We start from the raw sequence: 9,564 nt of genomic DNA, 5'->3' as shown, positions 1-9,564 counted from the left end.
TAATAAAAAGGTGCAGAGATAGTTGTAGCTAGCCCTGCTAGGAAAAGTGTGTCTAATTAAATTAGGTGAGCTAGCTAGCTAGCTTCATTAGTGCAGGGTTTGGTTCTGCATGGCTTGAACGGACGCCACCCCTCTCCGGCCATTGTACCGAACGGCATAATCATGCAGGTTACTCGCGCAAGGCAAGTGCACATCACGCTATCTGGTGTGATGGCAAAGGCCATATGGCGCTGCACACCAACCTCCGTCCCCATGGATTTATAAACAGCCAACATGTGGCTGCTCGTATTTAATTGTTTCTGTATGATCCTGAATTTATTTGTTTATGCATATATTTAATTCATATATATGGTGTTTAGCTTGCATAACTTCAAAGAGGAGCCAGCATGATGCATGCCCCATCCCTTTTCCATGCTCTCGTTCTCACTCTCCCCCTTTCCTTTCTAGAGGAGGCAAGTCCAGATCAGGGCCTCGAGTAAGATTCTAGCCGGATCTTCTTCTCTTTTTTTTTTCCAACAATAGGGGCATGCACTTGCACAGGCTAATCGAGTGGGGATTCTACGTGTCTGAATGTGGCATGTGGCATACGGCGTAGTCTGGTCATTATGTTGGCCATGTGGCATACGGCGTAGTCTGGTCATTATAATAACCTTATCATGTGCGCTCTAGGGCTTTCTTGTGTTCTTTTGTTGCCCTTTATTTATCGCACTACGGGACTGTGCATATTTGCCGTGTGCCAAGGGCACACGGCAAAGGCCGGTTTACACTCGGCAAAGTGTTTGCCGAGTGTAACACACGGCAAACAGCTCACACCAAACAACGGCCGGCAAAGAGCTAGTTTGCCGTGTGCTACATCTCGGGCACACGGCAAATACTTTGTCGTGTGCATTATTGGGCCCACGGCAAAATAAAGTGCACTGGCGTAACCCTCCGTTGAACAGCTTGTTTGCCGTGTGCCATAACGGCTTGGCACATGGCAAACACAGCCCCTTTGCCGTGTGCCCTGTCCTAGGCACACGGCAAACACAGCCACCTTTGTCGTGTGCCACGTGGACAGGCACACGACAAAGAATGGCAGCTTTGCCGTGTGCCTTGCCATGGCACACGGCAAAAAATGGTGGCACACGGCAAAATTAATTTTCAGATTCATTTTTTTGTTTAATCACAAATATTTCAGATTCCAATCAAATTAACATCACAGGCAATTCATATATATTGCATCAAATGTCACGATCATTTCATATATCACAATTTGCATCACATTCAATCCATAGAAGTCCAAATGCAAATATAGCAAATATCGCAATGCATACAAGCCCAAATGTAGTCGATACAAGTCCATACAAGCACTCGTAGTTCATACATGTCCATACAAGCACAAGTTCAAACGATAGTCTATACAAAGAGTGCATGTTCATACAAGCACAACTCACGACTACGGCGGCGGCGGCGGCGGTGGGTGCTGCGACCACGAAGGGTTCTGCTGGAACTGCTGCATGTAAGTCACCCAATGAGGAGGCGGCCACACATTCTGAGGCATCGGCGAAGGGGACATTTATGTTGGCCCATCATTTGATGCCGCCGATTGAGGCTGCAAATTCAAAGTCATTAATTTGAAGTCTTTGTTTCTAAGTCTTTGTTTCTAAGGCATTGTTTCTAAGTCTTTGTTTCTAAGGCATTGTTTCTAAGTCATGATAGAGTTGTCTATTAGTCAAATAACGATAAATGAAATTAGAAGGTTGTGAAATCGCTCACAGGAGTAAGGGTAGCTGCACACGCAGGGATATTAGTCTGAGGGAATTGCGGTGGCGAAAGACCCATTTGCGAGCCCAGAGTCTGCATGAACTGAAAAGCCAGGGCCAGCTGCATCTGATTCTGCTGGGAGGCTTCCTGTGTCTGCCGAAGGTCTTGCTGCATCCTCTCCCGCTCGGCCGCCCACGCCTGCTGCTGTGCCTGCTGCTGTGCCGCCCACGCCTGTTGCTGTGCTAGGAGCTGTGCTTCAAAGTCCCGTTGCATCAGGGCCTACAAAATTAGATTGCATAGTTAGAGTACCAATAAACATATGTCAAAATTAATAAACCTTTGCTGTAATAGAAATAACCTTCAGTGCCTCCATCTGGATCTCCGTAGTGCTTTGACGTGGGCGTATGGCCGGGCTAGAGCTGGTACTCCTGGCTCGAATCTGCGCGAGAGTAGGAGTACTGGCGGTGTCAATCAAGCTGTCTCCAATCCAGTACCGGTCATGCTTCTTTCCTCCTCCCACCCTCATCACGACTTCTGCATCAATGGGCTCCGTGCTCGGATCAAAGTCCGGCCCATTCACCTCCGTTGCCATCGAGTTGTACTCACTGAGGCGACTGTGGACAGTTGCGTGGCTGTACGCTTCTGGGGTCCGCCGGGTTGTAGTTGACATCCGATGTCGCCTTCTCTTTGTGGGCCAAAGCCCACACCTTGATCGGGGGGCAAGGCTCGCCTCCATGTGAGGCCGACTGTGAAAAAAGAAAGATGATTACAAATTGTGTACGGTTGAGTGTTAAAATGAAGAAATGAATTCACTTACCCATCTGGCCGCGTACTGTCGTAGGTGACTGTTGCCCTGATGGTGCGGTGCACCTGGCATCATCAAACGCCGCTGCCGGCAAGACTCGTGCATCTCCACCCAACCTTCCGCATACCACCTGTCGATTATCATGTCCCAGCACTGTTCATTCCCGGCTAACCACCAAGGAATCACCTGCAGGTCATACATGACATATAAGAAGATCAACTATAGTGTACTTCATTTTAGTAAAAGTCAATATTAATAATATTGTATATTTACCCTCATATATTGTTCCCGAGTTAGCCTGAGGTTTCGCACAGCCCCTTTGTTGGTCTTCACTTTTTCGATGCGACGTTTGTAATCACAGTTGGCCTGGATGCGCGCCTCGTAGAGCATATCCGCCACCAGCTTGTGACAGGCCGTGTTTGCCACCTCGCGTGCGACGGTCAACATTCCCTCCTCGCACCTGTAGAAATCCTGCACATGATGATGAACGAAGCCATTATATCAAGAATGTCCAATTAATGAGATGTATTGACATTATAGCGCATACAAGACTTACCCACAGTTCCTGCAACACCCGCTCAGCCTTGCTCGCAAAGCACATGCATTCCCGGTCCGGTCTATCTATGGCTTGGATGTAGTGCTCCCAAGCCGACGCCGGCTGAAGACGGCCGTCAATCTCGATGCATCCAGGGTAGTGGTCCTTGCAAAGCAGGCCCAGAATGCCATTGGGGATGCATTTGTGAACACCTGGAACGACGATTACAAAATTCCTGCCAAAAATATTTGTGTAAAATTGGAATTGAAATATATAAGTATGAAACGTAATGAAATAGGCTAAAGTTACTTACGTTTTACCATCCGGCCGAATAATCGGCCGTTGCTCGAGCGGTATAAGTCGGTTCGGGAGACGAGCGGGGCCTCGCATCCAGACGGCAGGTATGTCTCCTGCCACCCCTCCCTGGTCGTCGTCCTCCTCACTAGAGGCCTCCTCCTCCTCCTCCTCCTCCTCCTCCTGGTCCTGCTCCTGCTGCTGCTGGTCCTGCTCCTGGTCCTGCTCCTGGTCCTCCTCCTCCTGCTCCTGCTGGTCCTGCTCCTGCTCCTCCTCGTCCTCAGGGGAGGGTGACCTCACGCGAGGCCCCCTCGTCCTCCTGCTACTCCTGCCGCTCCTCGTCGTCTGTGACGTGCTGGCGTCCTCATCTAGTGGAGGCACCGACGAACTTGCCTCACCCCTCCTCCTCCTCATCCTCCCTCCAGCCATCTGGGAGGACTCACCTCTCCCAGCAACTCTGCGCAACGATTGCATCATACCTCCGCCGCGCCCCACCATCTTTGATCTATCACCTGAAATTAAAAGGGGCAAACCAATCAGAACAATATTTAGAAATTAATTAATGCAAGTAGTAAAAAACATAATCCGAACATGTATTACAAATTAATTGTTGCAAGTAGTAAAAAATAAATATAATTAGAACAATTGAAAAACTGATATAATTGTTGCAAATACGGATCTTACATGTATTAGAAATACTCTTCAAGATCGGGATTAGCTGGATCGTAAGTCTCATCATCGCTATCACGTCCGTCGATATCATCAACGGCGTGCTCCAAAGGAGGAACGCTTTCATCATCACTGTCATTGCCTAAACGTAATCGCTGAAGTAATTCCAAGTCCTTCGCATTATGAACCTCATCCCCGGCATCCTCGTGAACAAAACTTTCATTGTCTACTTCCATTCCGATTGCTTCGGTTAAATCTATTTGGAAACTCTCTTGTAGCCCATCTTCTTGAAAGAACTCTCATGTATATGTGTTTGGGTCTATGTTGTAATCTTCATTGTTCGGGACAGGTAGTTTACCGTGAGGGGACACCTTATACACAACATCCCAACCCTTGAAACGATTGTCGGTTTGGCACGGGTATGACAGATAGTAAACTTGTGTCACCTGTTGAGCTACAACATACACATCGTCTCCTGGGTACACGGATGACCGCTGAATTTTGACTAGCCCAATATTCGGGGTACGTCTCACAGCTTGAGGATCAAACCAATGGCATTTGAATATGACAGGTTTCAGAGGTACGGACCCATGAAATGACAGTTCATATATTTCTTCAAGTGTTCCGTAGTACTCGAGCCCATCATCTCCTGGTGTGAAAACTCCGGTATTTGTTGTTCTTTGATTGGGCCGAATCTGCTCGTGCTTTGTTGTATGAAATCGATATCCATTCACGTCATAAGCTCCAAATGACTTGACCCTATAGGCACAGCCATTGGCAACCTGCCGCAACTCGGCACTCATCGACGCATCGTTTTGTGCCTGCAAGTTCGTCATATTATTCGCACGTACGAGCAACTTGTAATGTCATATGCTACAAACGAGCAGAATTGGACATTACCTTCTGTTTGAACCAAGAAATGAAATCAGGACTTCCATTTCCCGCGTCCTGTCTGAGTAGGGTCTCAGTTTCATGGAGGCTAGACGCCCTTGATCGACGCCAGAATTGCATATGAAATTCTCTATACAAAAGACGAATGATAGGGTTGGATGCAGAAAAGGGAAATGACTTGAGAACTAAATGAATGCTGAGAACTTACTCTATGTAGGGCAAAACTTCGGAAAAATTGGTCAACACATATAGCATGATAGCACGCCACTCTTGAATATCTAAGGTCTTGATGGTTGCAGCACTTGCACTTCCGAGTTGGCCTCGGAAAAGACTCAGGGTGGAGTTAGATTCTGCAGTATTGTAACGAGGGAGTGGATTGTGGACGCTAGGAAGGTTGTCAGCATAGTATTTTGATGTGAAGTTTGATACCTCCTCCAGAATATATGCCTCTGCGATGGAAGCTTCAATTTTGCATTTATTTTTATATTTAGTTTTAAGTATCTTTTGACATCTCTCAATTGAATAGCACCAACGGTGCTGCACAGGCCCACCCATTCGTGCCTCATACGGGAGGTGCAAAATCATATGCTGCATCGGATTGAAGAAGCCGGGTGGAAAAAATTTCTCCAGCTTACAGAGCAACACAGGCACCATTCTTTCCATTTCTTCAACTACTTTTAGAGATAACTCCTTAGCACAAAGCTGGCGGAAGAAAAAGCTCAACTCTGCCAGCACTTGCCAGATTTGATTAGGGAGGTAGCCTCTAACCATAACTGGAAGTAGCCGCTCGATCCATATATGGTAGTCATGACTCTTGAGCCCGTTGATTCGCATAGTGGTCAAGTTCACTCCCCTTCTCAGATTTGCCACATACCCATCAGGGAATATCAAGGTTTGGAACCATTCTAGGACTTGTCTCCTCTGGGGCCTCATCAGAACGAAATCGGCCTTAGGCTTTCTCCACGCCTTGCCTGATCCGGGAGGCCTCATTTCTAGCTATCGCATAACGTTGCCTGATCCACTCTGACCTTAACATTATCCTTTGTCTTATCTGAAATGTCCATGATTGTTCCGAACAATGCCTCGCCAACATTCTTTTCGGAGTGCATCATATCAATGTTATGTGGAAGAAGAAGGTCAGCCATATAGGGGAGCCTCCACAAACCTGACTTCTGCGCCCAAGCATGTTGCTCACCATATCCCACAAAACCCCCACCTTCAGCATTGATCACGAGACTATCTAATTGAGCACGAATGTCGGCACCCGTCATCATCTGCGGTGGATGGTCTTTAACTTCAACACCTTTTGTAAAGTTCTTCTTATCTCGTCTGAATGGATGGTCAAGAGGTAGGAATTGTCGATGTTTGTCGAACGAAGAATACTTGCCACCCTTCCGCAACCAAATGAACATCAATGCTGCCTTGCATACTGGACAAGGGAACTTTCCGTGGACACACCAGCCACATAATATCCCATACGCCGGCAGATCATGCAGGGAATAGTGGTACCAAACATACATTCTGAAGTTTGTCTTTGTAGCTCGATCGTATGTCCAAACCCCATCGTCCCAAGCACAGAGCAAATCGTCAATCAGGGGCTCCATGTACACACTCATATTATTTCCAGGGTGTCCAGGAATTATCAACGACAAGAATATGTTTTGTCGTTGAAAAATAACGCCAGGTGGGAGATTCAGTGGGATAACGAACACGGGCCAACAAGTGTAAGGGGCAGCCGACATTTCATAGGGATTGAAGCCATCTGTCGCCAGCGCAACACGTACATTACGAGACTCCAAAGCTTTGTGATGATGAATCCCGTCGAAATGGGTCCATGATTGAGCATCGGATGGATGCACAAGCTTATCAGGATTGTAACGAGTTCTCATTTTGTGCCATGTCATCTGCTTCGTGGATTCCTCGATCATGAATAGACATTGGATTCTTGGTATGGGTAGCAGGTACCGTAGGACTTTCACGGGTACCGCGAGCTGCCTCTTCTGACCATCACCAGAGTCTACCTCCACGAACCGAGAGGATTCACACTTTGGACAGTACTTTGCTTCAGCGTGTTCTTTCCTAAATAAGATGCATCCCTTGGGACAAGCATGTATCTGTTCATATGGCATCTTCAGTGCACGAAGGAGTTTCTGTGCCTCATACATGCTCTTTGGAAGAATGTGCCCTTCTGAAAGCATGCTGCCAATAACTTGTAACATAACATCAAAGGCGTCTCGACTCAAGGTAAATTGGGACTTCACGGCCATTATGCGACCAATGGCATCCAATTGTGAAACCTTGGTATGACCGTGAAGGGGTTGCTGAGCTGCAGCAAACATGTCATAGTACGCCTTCGCGGTTGCCTCTGGCTCCTCCTCCTCCCTACGTCCTTCATCAAAATGTGCTTCATGAAAGTCATCTAACATATCTGCAACCCCGGCATCAGCGTCATGTTCTTCGATGCGTTGCCTAACAACTTCGTCTCTCATACGATTGGCTTCGCTATGGTAGGTCCACCAGGTATAATTTCTCGTAAATCCATAATTTCAAAGATGATTTGTCATGATTTCGCGTGTTTGTCGATGCGTGTTTGCACATTTGTTGCACGGACACCATGTGGTATTGCCTCCTTTGAGCTTTGCAAATGCTCCGTCCAAGAAAGCCTTGGTCTTGTCAATCCACTCCCCGGACAACCGACCCCCACATTTCCATCCAGCATACATCCACGCACGGTCATCCATCCTCTATCATATCAATGAGTAATATAATATAAAAGATCATCCTTGCATCTACACGATGTCCACTAATTCTAATAGGTTAAGATATGTCCTAATCCCACCCGAGAGGATGCGTAGCTGGGGTTGGTTCTCATGCTCTACACCCATCCGAGGCAGAATTTCGGCAGTACCTCCCCGCTGTTCTCCAAATACACGTCCCGAAAAAGGAGATTGTGTATCCGGAGAACAATAAGGAGATGATGCCGAGACTCTGTCTCGAATCGGCGTAGACCATGAGAACTAACCCCATCTACGCACCTATCAGGCTGTCCAAAAAACATGGACAATTCGAAACAGATACGGTCGTACATATGCAAAGATCTTCATATATCCAACCGTATCTCCTTTGAACGGGTGACGCCTAACTCGGTTACTCCTATACGAACATGAAACGGAATGAAGTGTTGTTTGCATCGTCCTCACCTAGGGCTCGACAGTGGCCTAGGCGATGTCGCGCATGTCGGTGCGGACGGCTCGAGGACGGTGTGCACAATAGCCTCTCCTGGCAAAACAGATACAGAATGGTGTCAATTGAAAATTTTAGTACCACCTCTCCCCTCGAAATTGAAGTTTTCTAACCCTAAAAAAAAGCATCAATGCACTGGCTCACATATGGGATGTTGAGCCATAGCTGGGCGGCAAAGCGTCGGTGGAGCGGTGGAGCGCCGCGGCGGGGCGCCAGTGCGTGGCCGGCGTGGCGCCGGGGCGGGGCAGGGCGCCGGAACTCAGGGCCGGCGTGGCACCGGGGCGGGGCAGGGCACCGGGCCGAGGCAGCCGGCCGGCGTGGTGTCGAGGCGAGGCGTCAGGGCGCGGCGTGGCCTCGAGGCGTGGCGGCCGGCGTGGCAACGGGGCACAGCGAGACGGCAGCTCGGCGAGGGCGGCGGAGGGCACGCGTTGGCGCGGCGGCTCGGGGAGGTGGCGGAGGCCCCGCGCCGTGGCACGACGTGGCTGCGGCTCGGCTCGGCGAGGTGGCGGAGGCCCCCTGCGGGCGGGGTGGCGGCTCGGCTAGCCGAGGTGGCGGAGGCCCCACGCGGCGGCGCGGCGGGGCGGCGGCTCGGCGAGGTGGCGGAGGCCCCGCGCGGCGGCTCGGCGAGATGGGCGAAGTGGCGAGGGCGGCGGAGGGCGCGCGCGGGCGGCACGGCGGCGTGGCGGCTGGCGAGGTGGCGGAGCGGCGGCACACGGGGTGGGTGGCTCGCGCGCAGCGGCTCGGTGCGCGCGGCGGGGTGGGGGGAGAGGGCGTTGGCACGACGTGCGCGCGGCGGCTCGGCGAGGTGGGCGAGGTGGCGAGGGCGGCGGAGGGCGCGCGCGGCGGCACGGCGACGCGGCAGCTGGGCGAGGTGGCGGAGCGGCGGCACGGCGGGGTGGGTGGCGCGCGCGCGCGGCGGCTCGGCTGTGCGTGTGCGTGTGTGGTGTGGGGGGGCGACAAAGCAAACGGCTAAGTGTTAGGCGAGCGTGTTTGCCGTGCGCCAAGATCTGGGGCACACGGCAAATAGGTCCTTTGCCGTGTGCAAAGATCCAGGGCACATGGCAAATAGGTCATTTGCCGTGTGCCACGATCCATGGCACACGGCAAAATAGGTTTTTTAAAATCTCTCCAAATTCAAATTCAAAATTGGTTATACAAAATTTAATCTAATGAACATTGAAAATACATTGCCAAAGACACTAAATAATTCAAGTTTTATGGTTTTATGAAAAAAAATTCTATTATTTCATGCGTTTCTATATTATGTCACATGATTCTATTTAACTAAAAAAATAAAATAAAAATACAAAACAGAAGCGAAAAATTACCAAATTTTGGAATCAAGGAATCTAAGTTGGGTATTGCATATACAAAAAGTTTAGAA

At 49.6% G+C, this 9,564-nt stretch overlaps 1 long non-coding RNA gene across 1 annotated transcript; it reads right to left on the bottom strand.

Annotated features, from left to right (window-relative positions):
• Nucleotides 1-1,211: 1,211 nt before the first annotated feature.
• Nucleotides 1,212-2,026, bottom strand: LOC120701266. Its single transcript, XR_005686020.1, has 2 exons — nt 1,756-2,026; nt 1,212-1,591 (listed from the first exon to the last, which is right to left on the bottom strand). It is a non-coding gene; the product is annotated as an uncharacterized LOC120701266 (long non-coding RNA).
• Nucleotides 2,027-9,564: the final 7,538 nt, after the last annotated feature.

Source organism: Panicum virgatum, chromosome 3K (genome assembly GCF_016808335.1).
Source record: "Panicum virgatum strain AP13 chromosome 3K, P.virgatum_v5, whole genome shotgun sequence".
Classification (NCBI taxonomy): domain Eukaryota; kingdom Viridiplantae; phylum Streptophyta; class Magnoliopsida; order Poales; family Poaceae; genus Panicum; species Panicum virgatum.
Note: the sequence above shows the minus strand (reverse complement) of the source record. Positions and strands in the feature narration are given on the sequence as shown.